Here is a 14,816-nt window from a genome sequence, read left to right on the forward strand (position 1 = left end):
ACAATATTCTTGGATTGGTGGCAAAAATCAGTAAGACATAGATATTTACTGTTCACAAATCACAGATGTTAGTCAGTGAAGAAACTTGAACTGTGCCTAAAAATATAGAACGTTTTAGCCAGTCTCCCTGAGTTTGAACCTTTTATTTACCATTTTACTAGTCAAGCTAAGTGTCAGGGAGCTCAACTATAAGATAGGGATAATTGGTAAATGTTAATCATTGCCTGAATGGCTATGTGAGGATCAGATAACTTAATAAATAACAAGCATTTATTATGATAACAGGCATGTACATAACAGTAAATTTTGGATATTGTTATTATTACTAATAACATTAGTACTGTCCCTGTGAAGGAGCCACAAAGAGCTAAACATTAGTCTTGTTTAGAGAACTGTCAAAATACTCAATGTATATCCATGAAAATGCAAGTAGGAAGCTTGAGGTGATGAGTGTGTGAGGTTGGAATAAATAAGGCGGGCGAGAATGATGGAGGGGATAGCACAGATCAAGATGCATTGTCCCCATAAATTGACATGTTGAATTGAAACCTTTTGTGCAACCATTTAAAGATCACTAAATATGATTCTTATGAAGAAGTATACTTAAGGGGATGGAGTTCAACTATTTCAGTTCTTAGAGTCATGAAAGTTGAATAAGATCTTAAGAGCAGGCACAGTATGTTATTAGAAATACAAGGAAATTAATAACATCCAAGGCAGCAGAAATAGCATTTAAAAAGTCAAGGAGACTCAGGAAAACATGCCCCGTTTAATGAAAACTATGACTAAGGCACTGTGTGTAACTGAGAACAAAATGTGGAATCAATGATACAAAAAGTTCTGAGTTGTGTAATAAAAATTCAGTGCTTCATCAGGTTGGCATGATAACCCACAAAAAGATTTTGTAAAAATGTAACTGATAGCTGTCACTGGTAACTCACACCTATAATCCTAGCTACTCAGGAGGCTGAGACCTAAGGGTGGTCTAAAGCCAGTTGGGGTAGGCAAAGGCTGTGAGACTCCTATTTATAATTAACCACAAAATAGCAGAAGTGAAGCTGTGCCTCAAGTGGTAGAATGCTAGCCTTGAGCAAAAAGAGCTCATGGACAGTGTCCAGCCCTGAGTTCAATCCCCAGTACTAGCACAAAAAAAAAAAAAGAAAAAGAAAGAAAGAAAAAGTAACTGATGTGCCAGGTGCCAGGTGCTCATGTCCGTATTCCCAGCTAGGAACCAGTGGATTCCTACTTTGATGGATGTGTAATACAAAGGCATTGGTGAGAAGTAGGACCCAGGATAGGGAAGGAGGGCAGTAGGGAACATGTACTAGAAGAATACACCTTGTCCTAATCCCCTCATAACTCTGTGTGTTTCATGACTGCTGAAGGTGATCAACTCTGCTCCATTACACTGTCCCCAATGTCCTTCATCCATGAAGTTATTTCTCACCCTAGACCTAGAAGCAATGGAACCACCTAATCTTGGATTGACCTCTGAAACTATGAGTCAAAATTAACTCTGGGTATTGTATATATTTTTATCTGAATTAGGGAAAGGAAGGGGAACAACAAAATGGCGAGACAAAGGACAAAGGGGGAACCTATGCAACAGTGATAGTCACAAGACACTATGTTGGAAATGATCTGTACAACTTGTGTGTGGGGGGGGAGGGAGTGGGAGAAAAATGAGGGAGAGGGTAACAAGTTTGACAAGAAATGTACTTATTACCTTGCTCATGTAACTGCAACCCCTCTGTACATCATCTTGACAACAGAAAATATAATTCAATTGTTTTTTATATTTTAGTATTTTTACATGGCTGTTTGTGGATTACTGTAATCTAATTTAGAACATTTTGAATACTTCCTATCCAAAGCTACTGTAGCCATCTCCATTCCTATAGGTGACACAATTTTGTTCTTAATATATTTATTTCTATTACTGAATATTTTCAACGTTAATCCATGTTGTAGCATGCATCAGTATTTCAATATCTTTTAGCTAAATGATATCCCATTGCATTGATTTGCTTAATTGCACCCTTCCAGTCATCAATTGATAGCCATTTGGATCATTTCCCCATTTTAAAAAATGCTAAAATGAATATTTGCATGTAAGTCTTTTTTTTTTTTTGTTGATCGTGGAGCTTCAACTCTGGGCCTGGGCACTGTCCCTCAGCTCTTACAGCTCAAGGCAAGCACTCTACCACTTGAGCCACAGTGCCATTTCTGGTTTTCTAGTGGTTTAGTGGAGATAAGAGTCTCACAGACTTTCTTGCCCAGGCTGGCTTTGAACCAAGATCCTCAGATCTCAGCCTTCTGAGTAGCTAGGATTACAGGCATGAGCCACCGGTGCCGAGCTGCATGTAAGTTTTATGTGGACATATGTTTGCATTTCTCTTGAGTGGAATAGTAGCAATGGAATTGGTTCATATGGTAATTTTGTATTCAGATGACAACACTAGGTTGAATATTTTGAGAAACTGCCAAACCATATTACAAAGTAGATTTACTGCTTAAAATTTCCCACAATAAAAGTTATATGAGGATGGAAAGATTGAATAAATAATCGAAGAAATAAGCAAATGCTAAAGCATACCCTTTGCTAGTTTTATTATCTTATTTGGTGTAACTTTTCCCAGAGAGTAAATGGTAAAGAAATAGTTAGTATCCATCAAGAACACAGAAAAACAAAATGACACCAAGCAATGCCTCCAAGACATCTTATGGAGATATTTTTAGGTGATTCCTAGGCTTGATGTTTGCAAAGGTTATTGGTTCATGTGTTGCTAATAAGGCTCTAATGAAGTCAAGAATAAATGTGAATCTGGTATATTCAAGTTGGCTTTTCAGTTACCTATTTGGGTTCCAATGAAATTTGTAACCCTGGGGAACTATCCCTGAGCAATATACCAATGATTTTATAGATAGGTGGATGAGGCAGCAATTATGTTCAGTTTGATTCCCCCAAATAAGTAATCCAATAAGTGGTTATGGTTTCTCCTTAGTGATGGGGCTATGCTATGGTGATGGTGTCTGTTTGGTAATAGTTTATAAAGAGGCAAGAACTGCAGGTTTTTGAAGAGTACATGAGAATGTGACATCAAGACAGGACTAACCTTTGCTGTCCCTGTAAGGTCTGCTCCTGGATGGCGAGCAAACTCCACCCTCTTTGTAGCAAAGTCTCTGCCCAGACCTGCATTACCAAGGCAACTGGCACACCTGGAAGAGGTCACATTTGCATCCACTGAGGTCACATCTGAATTTGTTGTGGCCACACCTTTCCCTGCCCCTAACCTAGATAAGGCCTAGCCCAGGGCCAGATCCTCTTTCCCAGCCGCGTGGAGTGCCAACATGGCCTGGTGCCAGTCGGAGCAATGAATAAACCTATCCCTTGCCTGAATATCACATGCATGGTGCTGTTCTTACTCAACCTCTTTTTAAAAACCTAACATAAATGGTGCTGTTTGAAACCAGGAAGGGCTTAAAGTCAGGATAGGAGGTGGGATTCCTCTCCATTTGATTTTTTTCTTTTTTTTTTTTGTTTGTTCTCCCCCCCCCCCCCGCGCTTTTTTGGTCTGAGGAATACCCCCAGTTCTGATGGTCTTTTTGTGAACTGGTCTGTCTGCTGTGGACACAGTGCATCAAAACCATTGCTGGCCTCTGCCTCCACCTCCAGGCTTCTACGTTTTGGTTAGTGAACTACTCTCTAAGGGTTCTCTGTTGCTCAGTCTCTCTCTAAACATGGTACCATGCTGGAGAACCTGCTAGGCCTTTAACTGAAAGGCCGGTCATCTCTGGAGCTGAAGACACTTGACTCTGATTGCTTGGCCACTGCTCCCTAGAGGCCTCAGTGGTAAATTGGGACACCACTTCCATCCGATAAGCCCTCCTTCACTCACTAATTTTTTTCTCTCCTATGCCTTTAATGGGGTGCTGTGTGTCACTCCGGTGCTGTGAAATCCCTCTGAAATGCCTCCTGCGCTCCCTGGAAAGCCAGAGCGCCTAATTTTTTTTAATGCTGTTCTCAGATTTAGACAATTTTTGCCTCTGCAATGGTATATGGTCAGGGGTCTGTTTACTTTCAGGCTCTCTTTGCTCTCTGCTAATCATGTCCAACTTTCTCTGTCTCTCCCTTTCTCTTTTCTACAGCTTTCTGGCTTGTGTCCTGAAGAGTATGACGCAGGCTGGGTCCTGGGGACCCACCTCTAGGTTCCCTCTCAAAGGCTAGCCAATCTAGGCTTGATCTATTTGTTCAGGCTTTCTTTGCATTATTTTCAGAAATTCACCATCTTGGCCACATGGTGGGTTAAGGGTTTGGTCTCATCTGACCCTTAACCTTCCACCAAGCTTTCTACTCTATCCATCTATTCTAATGTGCCTTGCTAACAAGTTGCTCTTTTTACAGGTCCTGGTAACTGAGGCTCAACCATCTGATGTGCTTTGTTAGCAAAGATGTCTAAACATTGTTGTCAAAAATTTTAGGTTTTGAGTTTTGCCTTCTTTGTTTTGTGTTTATTCTAGTACTGACTAGTACAGATATTGGGCATATCTGTGCTAAGATTCTCATCACAGCTAATGAGTATTGTCATTACAGAATATTTGTTGGTCAATTCTTGATAAGGAGCAGGTAAGCTCTACTTATTCTATTTGAGCTCCTTGTTGCTTTAATTGGAAATAAAAAAGGGTTTTTGTGGCAAAGATTGCAGTTCAAAGCCAGCCTGGGCCAAAAAAATCCCTAAGACTCCATCTCCCAACTAACCTGCAAAAAGCCAGGCTAGAAGCATGGCTCAAGACTCTTATCTCTAATTAGCCAGCAAATGCTGGTAGTGGTACTGTAAATCGAAGTGGTAGAGCAATAGCTTTGAGCAGAAGTACTAAGGGACAGTGCCCAAGCCTTGAGTTCAAACTTCCATGAATACTAACTGGGACAAGCCATTCCAGCAATGAGCACCTAGACTCAGCCAGTCTGGGGAACAAGGGACCATGGAGAGGAGTAGAAGGAGATGATGTCATATCAGCCACTTTGTGCCTGCCCTTTCAAAATTAACCAGAGTCGGGAGGTCAATAGAAGTAAGAAGCCTGCACCTCTAATGTCCATACCTGTCTACCTCTTAACTGGACAGGAATTTATATTCTTGCCTTTGTTACCTGACTTTTCCTCTACCTAGTTGCCAGATGTCAGAAGTAGATAGGGACATTTCTACCAACATTTTCAGCCCCAAGTCCTTCCTCTGGCCATTTATTTGCTCTCTAGTATTTTCTTCCAGTCCCTCAATGCCTCAATGCCTCCAGACTTCATCCAAGAGCCTTGTCTCCTCCAGACTTTATCTAAGGACTCACTCCACCAAGGGACAGCTGCTGCTTGCTGCCTTCTCTGGGAGGAGACCACATTCCAGCCTTTTACCCCTAATGTCAATGCCCCCTTGTCAGCAGGAAGTAGCCAGAGAGAATCCACAACCTATTTCATGATTATTAAAAGGCTGGAATGTAAGGTCTACTCCTGGATGGCGAGCAGACTCCACCCTCCTCACAGCAAAGTCTCTGCCCAGTACCTGCATTACCTAGGCAACTGGCACACCTGGAAAAGGCCACATCTGCATCCACTGAGGTCACATCTGGATTAGATGTGGCCACACCTTTCCCCACCCCTACTAGATAAGGCCTCGCCCAAGGCCAGACGCCCCCTTTCTCAGGTCTTTTCCCAGCTGTGTGGAGTGCCAACATGGCCTGGTGCTAGCCAGAACGATGAATAAACCTACCACTTACCTGAATACCACATGCGTGGTGCTGTTCTGACTCAACCTCTTTTTAAAAACCTAACAGTCCCTATCTCACATGAGACTGTTCTTCAGTAGCCAGAGTAACTTCCTCATTATCTGTTTCTACAGTGCGTCTATAGTATCTATTGCTTGGTACATAGCAATTAAAAAGTCAAAATAAGAATTGCTACATTTTCTAGAAGCTTATAGTTTCATTGTTTAGTCATGCGTATTTAGAAGACAGAGAAATGCTATTTACTAAGCATTAATATTTTTCCAGAATATTTCTCATTCATTAGCCAAACTATAAGAAGTGCAGTGCTTGTATTATTCATTTCTTTTGTGGATGGATAAAAGTTTGAAAATTTTGCATATGTAGTGCTTAAGCTAGGTAGTCATTAATTTTTTAAAGTATTTAATAAAATAACTAAGCAAAAATTGTACCATCACCTCAATAACAAAAGTGATTCTAATTTAAATCTTTATCAAATAGGAACCTATTCTTCATGGCAAAATTTGTTATTTTTTAAGAGTTAAATATTTATTTAGAAGAATCTGATAAGATTTTTTCATAGCCCATTACTGTAAAGAAATTGTGAAGTTGTATATGGAGAACACAGACACATAATTTAAGACTTCACTCATTAAATTAATGTAGTCAATGGTTGTTCTAGATTTGTATGGTTTAATCAACATGATAAAAACTTTGGTCATTTGTGTATGTACATTTGGTTTAATATTTCTCCTTCAAGTTGTAATATATAATCCCCTTTATAGAGTTACTGAATTCAACCAGTACTTACTAGAATGATAGTAAGAAAAAATATATTTCAATAATAGATATAGGATATATGAGTGTGTATAATGAGGACATCATACAGTATCTCTTGAAATTCCATTAACTAGAAAAGGATAGGTCTACTCTGTGGAGAATGTTCTATAATATTTGAATCTTCCAACATTTCTCTGCTTCCTTATGTGTTGTCATCCAATATAAAAGTGCTGTTGAGATCTAGAAAATTAGCACCACGCTCCTCCAAGTAAATTAAGTTGAAGGAAGAAATTAATTTTTCCATATAGTGAGTACAAAAGAAGAAGAGAAAAAGAATTCCACTACAATGGTAAAATGGCCAAAACTAAGCCAGAAAAAATACTAAATTATAATCTAGGAAATTCAACTACTTAATCAAAAGTTGAGTAAAACTTATTTACATGGGCAATTTACAGAAGAGCAGAACAAATTCTAGTATACATTTAAAGGTCAATATGATATCATTTAATCAGAGACATGTGTCCCAGTTTCACAAGTTCTCTTCTTGGAGCTCTTGAGTCATCAATATCAGTAAAGTGATTCCTCTTTCTTAGATACTTGATTTCTAGCTCAGAGATTAGTTTTAGTCCCTCCCACTAACCTTTACAGGTTTTAGTAACTTTATCCTATGAGTTTTCTTTTTCTTTTCTTTTCTTTTTTGTCTGATACCTTTTCCAATACCTGAGTAATAATTCTATTCAGATTTTTACTATTAACATGAGCTAAGTAAGTTCTGTAATTTGTCTATACCTAATGGTTGTACCCACAAATGAATAGATTTTAGAGCATGGGTAATTGATAGGATAAGTATTTTTTTTTAATTTTTATTTATTTTTATTGTGAAAATACTGTACAGAGGGGTTACAATTACATGGGCAAGATAATGAGTACATTTCTTACCAAGCATTGTAGCCTCCTCCTTTGTTTCCCCTTCCCATCCCTTCCCAGCCTCCCCCCACCCCCCACTCAATCCTCGTCCCCCCACCAAAGTTGTAAAGTTCGTTTTCGATATGACAACTTGTACTTCTCATTGTTGTAACGGGTCCACCTGTATCCTTATTTAAACGACTTGTTTTTCCCCTTCCCCTCCACAAATTTTACCGACATCAAATACAGTGAAAGCAGGGGTTATACTGTGGGGGAGGGACATACAAAGTAACAAAGAAATAATCTTATAAATGCGTTAGAAACAAATGCATGAAAGAAAAAAAATTAAATACATATCTTAGGGTTCATTTTCCTAACATCACCTTATCTGACCTTTTCTGCTTGACTCGTACATATACTAGATATTGCAAATAAGGGAAACCATGTGACCTATGTTTCTTTGGACTTGGCTTACTTCATTTAATATAATTTTTTCCAAGTCTTTCCATTTTCTAACAAATGGGGCAATGTCATTCTTTCTGATGGAGGCATAGAATTCCATTGTGTATAGTACCACATTTTCTTGATCCATTCATCTACTGAGGGACATCTGGGTTGGTTCCATATCTTAGCTATGGTAAATAATGCTGAAATAAACATAGTTGTGCTGGTAACTTTAGTGTGGTCTTGTTTGTAAACATTTGGGTACATGCCCAAATGTGGGATTGCTGGTTCATAGGGGAGCTCTATGTGGAGTCTTTTGAGGAACCTCCATACTACTTTCCAAAGTGGTTGAACAAGTTTACCCTCCCACCAACAATGCAGTAGGGTTCTCTTCTGTCCACATCCCCTCCAGCATCTGTTGTTATTAGAGTTCTTGATTTTAGCCATTCTAACTGGAGTGAGGTGGTATCTCAATGTCGTTTTGATTTGCATTTCTTTTATGCCTAGGGATGTTGAGCATTTCTTCATGTGTCTATTGGCCATACTTCTTTCTTCTTCAGAGAAGTTTCTTTTTAAGTCTTTAGCCCACTTATTTATTGGGCAGTTGTTTCTTTGAGGCTTTGTTGTTGGGGGATTTAATTTTTTGAGTTCCAAGTATATTTTAGATATGAGACCCTTGGCCATTGTATGGCTAGTGAAGATCTTCTCCCAATCCATGGGCTTTCTATTGATCTTGCTAGTTATGTCCTTTGCCATGCAGAAGCTTTGCAATTTCATGCAATCCCATTTGTCCAACCTTTCTTTGATTTGTTGTGTTTCTGGGTCTCTATTAAGAAAATTTCGGCCTGTGCCAAGGAGACCTAGGGTTTCTTCTATTCCATCCTGTAATGTTTTCAAAGTGTCTGCTTTGACTCTGAGGTCTTTGATCCATTTGGAGTTGATTCTGGTGCAGGGTGATATATAAGGATCTAGCTTTAGTTTTCTACATGTAGTTAACCAATTTTGCCAGCACCATTTACTGAAGAGGCTGTCTTTCTTCCATTCTATTTTTTTAGCTCCCTTATCGAAGATTAGATGACTATTGGTCTGTAGGTTCATTTCTGGGTTTTCAATTCTATTCCATTGGTCCTGAGGTCTGTTCTTATGCCAATACCAAGCTGTTTTGATTACTATGGCTTTATAGTAGAGTTTGAAATTTGGTATTGATATTCCTCTAGTATTGTTCTTTCCATTGCGGAGCATTTTTGGTATTCTGGGTCTTTTATTGTTCCATATGAATTTTTGGATTGCCTCTTCTATTTCCTTGAAGAATGAGGTTGGAATTTTGATAGGTATCACATTGAATTTGTAGATAGCCTTGGAATATTGCCATTTTCATGATGTTAATCTTTCCAATCCAGGAGCATGGGAGTTTTTGCCATTTTCTAAGTTCTGTTTTGATTTCCCTTTTCAAGTTTTTAAAGTTTAGGATAAGTATTAAGGGAAAACATGTTACCTATATTTCAGAATGTTGGTTTCTTTCTATGTTCATTTTTGGAGATCCTCTGCCATATATTCTACCACCACATATAGTACATTCTTGAGCAAGTGACCCAGTTTCATGATAGGCACTTGAGTCCAGAGTCTAGGCTGTTCAATGGTTTGTGACAGAGTCTGGCCCAAACTGCTTTGCCTGAAAACAGATGAACTGAGCCAAATGGATTTTTTCTTTCTTTTTTTTTCCCTTTAGAGTTTATATTACAGGTCTCAGTATGAGGCCAAGGTAAAGAATAGTTCAATAAAGTTGAACAATATTAATAGTAGAGCATTAATGGCTCATGAATTCCTGCCATGGAGTCTTTCAAGTCATTTGTTCTATGAATCACCCTACCCTTAGCAAAAGCATTTCCATAATGAAGACTAGGTTTACTCTGAGAAATTAACCATAGTAGGTATCTACACATGGATGTATCTTTAGATCAGAGCTTGCAACATTTGTGTTCTCAGACTAGTTCTTACCTTTCACTTATATTGGAGATACTAATTAAAAAATAAAGTAATTAAAATAGATATATCCCTATCATTTGAACATTGAAGCAAACAACTGATTACTATCAAGGTTTTTTTTCATTAGTGAGATTTCTTTTAAAAGCTTTTCATGTTAGAATACAAGACATGTATATCCTTTGGGTTCTGCTCTAGATTTACTTAATGAAAGTATCTAAGAATGGATTCAAGTAATTTACATTACAAACAGTAGTAATAATAAGAACAATTCTTTCCTCAAGGTGATGCTAGAGCAGATCTGAAAAAAGAAGGAAAAGACATGTGGGAACCATTTTGGGTATCAGTTGCAGAATGACAAACTATCTTAACAATGAGTATCTCACAATTTTAATTTTACCTCATGAGTTTGTGGATTTAAGCAGGACTCTGTGATGCCATGTCATCTGACACTGATAAGAGTCAGTTGGTAGAATTTAATTGGAGCTACACTAATCATATATAAAAATATCTGCCACATATAATCATATATGTCATATGTCATATTTATAAAATCATATATATCACACATAAAATCATATAATATAAAATCACACACAAATAGGGTTACATATATAGTCATATATATATATACACATATATGATTGCATGTGTATACACACATATATAAATGATGGCTTCACTTATGTCTTGGCATTTGGGAAGGATTCAGAGCCCCCTTTCCTTTCCACTGTGTCTCAGGACGTCTCTTTATAATTGAGGATGTTCAAGCAAGTTGAACAATGTATGGATTGCTTGATGGCTTGTGATGATGTGTGATCCTCTTTGAAAGGATGCACTTAGATTGGGCATATGCCACTTCTACTTTTCTGTATTGGTTAAATCAACACAGACCAGTTGAAATTTGAGGTGAAAGAAAAGTAGACCACAGCCTTTACCGGAAGAAGAGTTAAAAATTGTTATTTTTTTCCCCTTTAATTCATGACATTCTCTTAATTATTTTAAATTATCCCCTTATATCATAAAGGAATGGCATATGAGAAGAATAATTACAAGCCAGGTGGCTCACACCTGTAATCCTGGCTACTCAGGAGGCTGAGATCTGAGGATTGAAGTTCAAAGCCAAGCCAAACAGGAAAGACTGTGAGACTTTTATCTCCCATTAACCACTAGAAAATTGGGTGTAGAGCTGTGGCTTAAAGTATTAGAGCACTAGCCTTTTACAAATAGCTCAGGGACAGTGCCCTAGGGCGTGAGTTCAAGCTCCACGGCTGACAAAAAATATAGAACAATTATAATATTTGGGAGGTGCATGAGAAGCTAGACAGAGCATTTCAGGCAAAGGGATGTCTGGTGTGCTCTGCTTTGGAGAAGGAAGCATGACAATCTGAAAAGAGAATACATGGATGGAGGCACCAGACATAATTTTGTCTGAGGCAAAGTGTTTTTTAAGACTGTTTCTAATTAGAGTAGCCTAACAAAATCAGACAGCAAAGAATCTAAGTTGATAGGTCATTAGCTGATTATTTGTGGATTTCTCACCAAAATATACCAGCGTTTTATCAACCACTATTAATGATAATGACAATCATGTTCATAAATTCTATTAGTTATTATTTCCAGTTAATCTGTATCCTTTCTGTTGAAATAATGGTTAGCTTTTAATTGAGACATAAATGAGAAATGTTTAGTTAGATTTTCTTTAGCTTTTTAACAAGAAATCATAAAATATAATAAAAAGGATCCTATAACTGTTTATTGGATGCTGAAGTGATACAATTCCTCCCATTACAACTTATGTCTTCTGAATTGTCTTTCTTAAAGTTGGAATAAGTTATTCTTTTGGAAATATGAAACATGTGATAAAGTGGTTTTCTTCTTTCCTTGTTAAATGAGCACATCTGTGAGCTGTGAATATGTTGTTGGTATTACTTACACTTGAGAACAGATTAAACATGTTTTTATTTATTTTAATTAAGAAATTGAGGCATTTGTGATTGCTATTTGGTTTGCATTTTCTTTCTATTTATTTTATTTTCCCTTTAGGTAGGTGTTGGTTATTTCCATTCTCCAAGCTGCAGAGCTGCTCAGATCTGAAATTGATATAGACTCCTCAATATTAAATATTTTGACTTGAATTAGCCACATAAATGAGGCTTTCAATTAAACTGCCATGTCATTTAATAACTAATATGTGTAACAAATTTAGGCTGAAATATGGTTTAACAAAATTCCCTGACATTTTGTTTTGTTGAGTTAACGATTAGAGAATTAATTTTTTACTGGTTATTTTGGAGGAGGAGTCTTATGGATTTTTCTGCCCAGGCTGGCTTTGAACCATGATCGTCTTAGATTTCAGAGTAGCTATGTTTACAGGTATCAGCAATTGACACCCAACTTGTAATATTCTTTTAATGTTCACTTATTCTTTGTACTAAGATTACATTCGTTTCAAAATTATTATTTATTGGACTATAGGGATATCTTAGTGACAATGAAATAGCCTAAATATGGCCCTAAATATGATCGATCCCCAGAACTAAGAAAATTTTAAAAGAGCTATTACTTATAATTATTTGTGAAATAATTTTTCTAAATTTGACAGTATTATTTTTCACATTTTTTATAATATATATTTTCCAAATGCTAGTGAAAAGCTTTTTCTTTTTATCTTTTTTATTAAATATATATTTTTATTGTAAAGATACTGTACAGAGGGGTTACAGTTACATGAGTAAGGTAATGAGTACTTTTCCTATTTCAGGGACTCATGCTTAATAGGCGAGTGTTCTGCTGTTTAAGCCACCTGCCCAGGCCTTTTTGCTTCAGTGATTTCTGAGATATTACCTTCTACTTTTGCACAGGCTATGTCCAAAGTCTAATACTTAAGTTTCCAATGTAGCTGAGATGTCAGGCACAAACCTCCAGACCCAGCTTTGTTGACTGAGATAGGGTCTTACTTTTTTGTTCAGGTTGGCATCAAATCTGAATCCTCATGATCATTGGCTTCTAAGTAATAGGGATTACAGATGTGAGCCACTGTATTGGGCCAAGGGACTTTATAGGGGAGTTGGCTTCAGGAGAGGATCTGATTTATTTCCTTTTCTTGATTACATTACTTAAGATTCTGAAAATATAATGTTGATGTTTCATATTTTATCTAGAAATTACTTTTCATGATTTTTTGGATCCTATTAGCATATAGGTATGTTAGAATCCCTCATGGTAGGTTTTATTTTTTATTCTATTCTTATTGTATTCTATTCTTGTTTCTTTCTTGATTTATCCAGTCAGAGGATTATCATAGATTGTTGTCACATATCTTTTTTTATTAACCTTTCTTTTTCCCCATGATTATTTGATTCATTACATTTTGATATAATTTTATTTGCTGTTTTGGAGTTTGTTGTATTGATTTTATATATGTCTAGTATGTTCCATTTGCTCTTTTTCCCCCTTCTTCTTAAGTTAGTTTATCTATTTTCTGTTGCTTATTATTTTTCTCATTTGTGTTTGGTCTGGTTTTTTCCCCTGATGAATATATTTAAAACAATATACATCCTCGTATCTTATTGTTTATCTTTGCTTCTCACAAATTTTGAAATGTTATACTTTCATTGTCAACCAACACTTAGATTTATGTCTTATTCCATTAATGGCATTAATGGTACTCCAGAAGTTTCTATACATTTGACAGTTTTCATGCAATCCCTTTGCAGTTTATCTCTTTTTGCATTGTGGTTTAGAAACATAATATGATGTGCATTCAACATATGCTTGTACATTATTTATAGCATAGTAGATGATGGCTTTTTTGCAATGTGCCTTGAACACATGAGAAGGACATTTACTCATTTTTCATTGGTCTAATTTTCTCTTTGTTCTCAGTTCTTCCTCTTCTTCTTCCTCCTCCTCCTCCTCCTCCTCCTCCTCCTCCTCTTCCTCCTCCTCCTCCTCCTCCTCCTCTTCCTCCTCCTCCTCCTCCTCCTCCTCCTCCTCCTCCTCCTCCTCCTCCTCCTCCTCCTCCTCCTCCTCCTCCTCCTCCTCCTCCTCCTCCTCTTCTTCTTCTTCTTCTTCTTCTTCTTCTTCTTCTTCTTCTTCTTCTTCTTCTTCTTCTTCCTCTTCCTCTTCCTCTTCTTCCTCTTCCTCTTCCTCTTCCTCCTCTTCCTCTTCCTCTTCCTCTTCTTCTTCCTCTTCCTCTTCCTCTTCCTCTTCCTCTTCCTCTTCCTCTTCTTCTTCTTCTTCTTCTTCTTCTTCTTCTTCTTCTTCTTCTTCTTCTTCTTCTTCTTCTTCTTCTTCTTCTTCTTCTTCTTCTTCTTCTTTCTTCTTCTTTCTTCTTCTTCTTCCTCTTCTTCCTCTTCTCCTTCTCCTTCTCCTCCTTCTCCTCCTCCTCCTCTTCTCCTCCCCCTCCTCCTCCCCCTCCCCTCCCCCCTTCCTCCTCCTTCTCCTCCTCCTACTTCCTCTCTCTCTCTCTCTCTCTCTCTCTCTCTCTCTCTCTCTCTCTCTCTCTCTCTCTCTCTGCCTCTTTCTCTCACTGTCTCATACAGGTATATTCTTGCACACAAAAATCTACAGGAGTAAACTCATTAATTATAATATTAGGATCTTTTCTGTTTTGACAAATCTGTTTCTTCTAACAATGTGAGTAGTATGTTAAAATCTTCAATGGCACTTTTTATTTCTTTTATCTATGAATAAATCTATTATTATTTTATTTATTTGTGGGACTTATCTGTAACCAGAAAAAAACTCAAACATTGCTATGTATATTGATTTCCCCAGGTTCATTTTAGCAAACTCTATTTCATTTTTCCTGTTCTGTTAATTAAACCTGGTAATATTTTCACATTTGTCCCCTTTCTACCTATTTCTAGTCCCTTCTTTCCTTTATCACTTTCATGTAGTGACTTCAATTCTATTGTTGCTATCAGGAGGAAACAACCAGAAGACAC

Source organism: Dipodomys merriami, unplaced genomic scaffold (assembly GCF_024711535.1).
Source record: "Dipodomys merriami isolate MVZ:Mamm:240054 unplaced genomic scaffold, mDipMer1.0.p SCAF_11, whole genome shotgun sequence".
NCBI lineage: Eukaryota > Metazoa > Chordata > Mammalia > Rodentia > Heteromyidae > Dipodomys > Dipodomys merriami.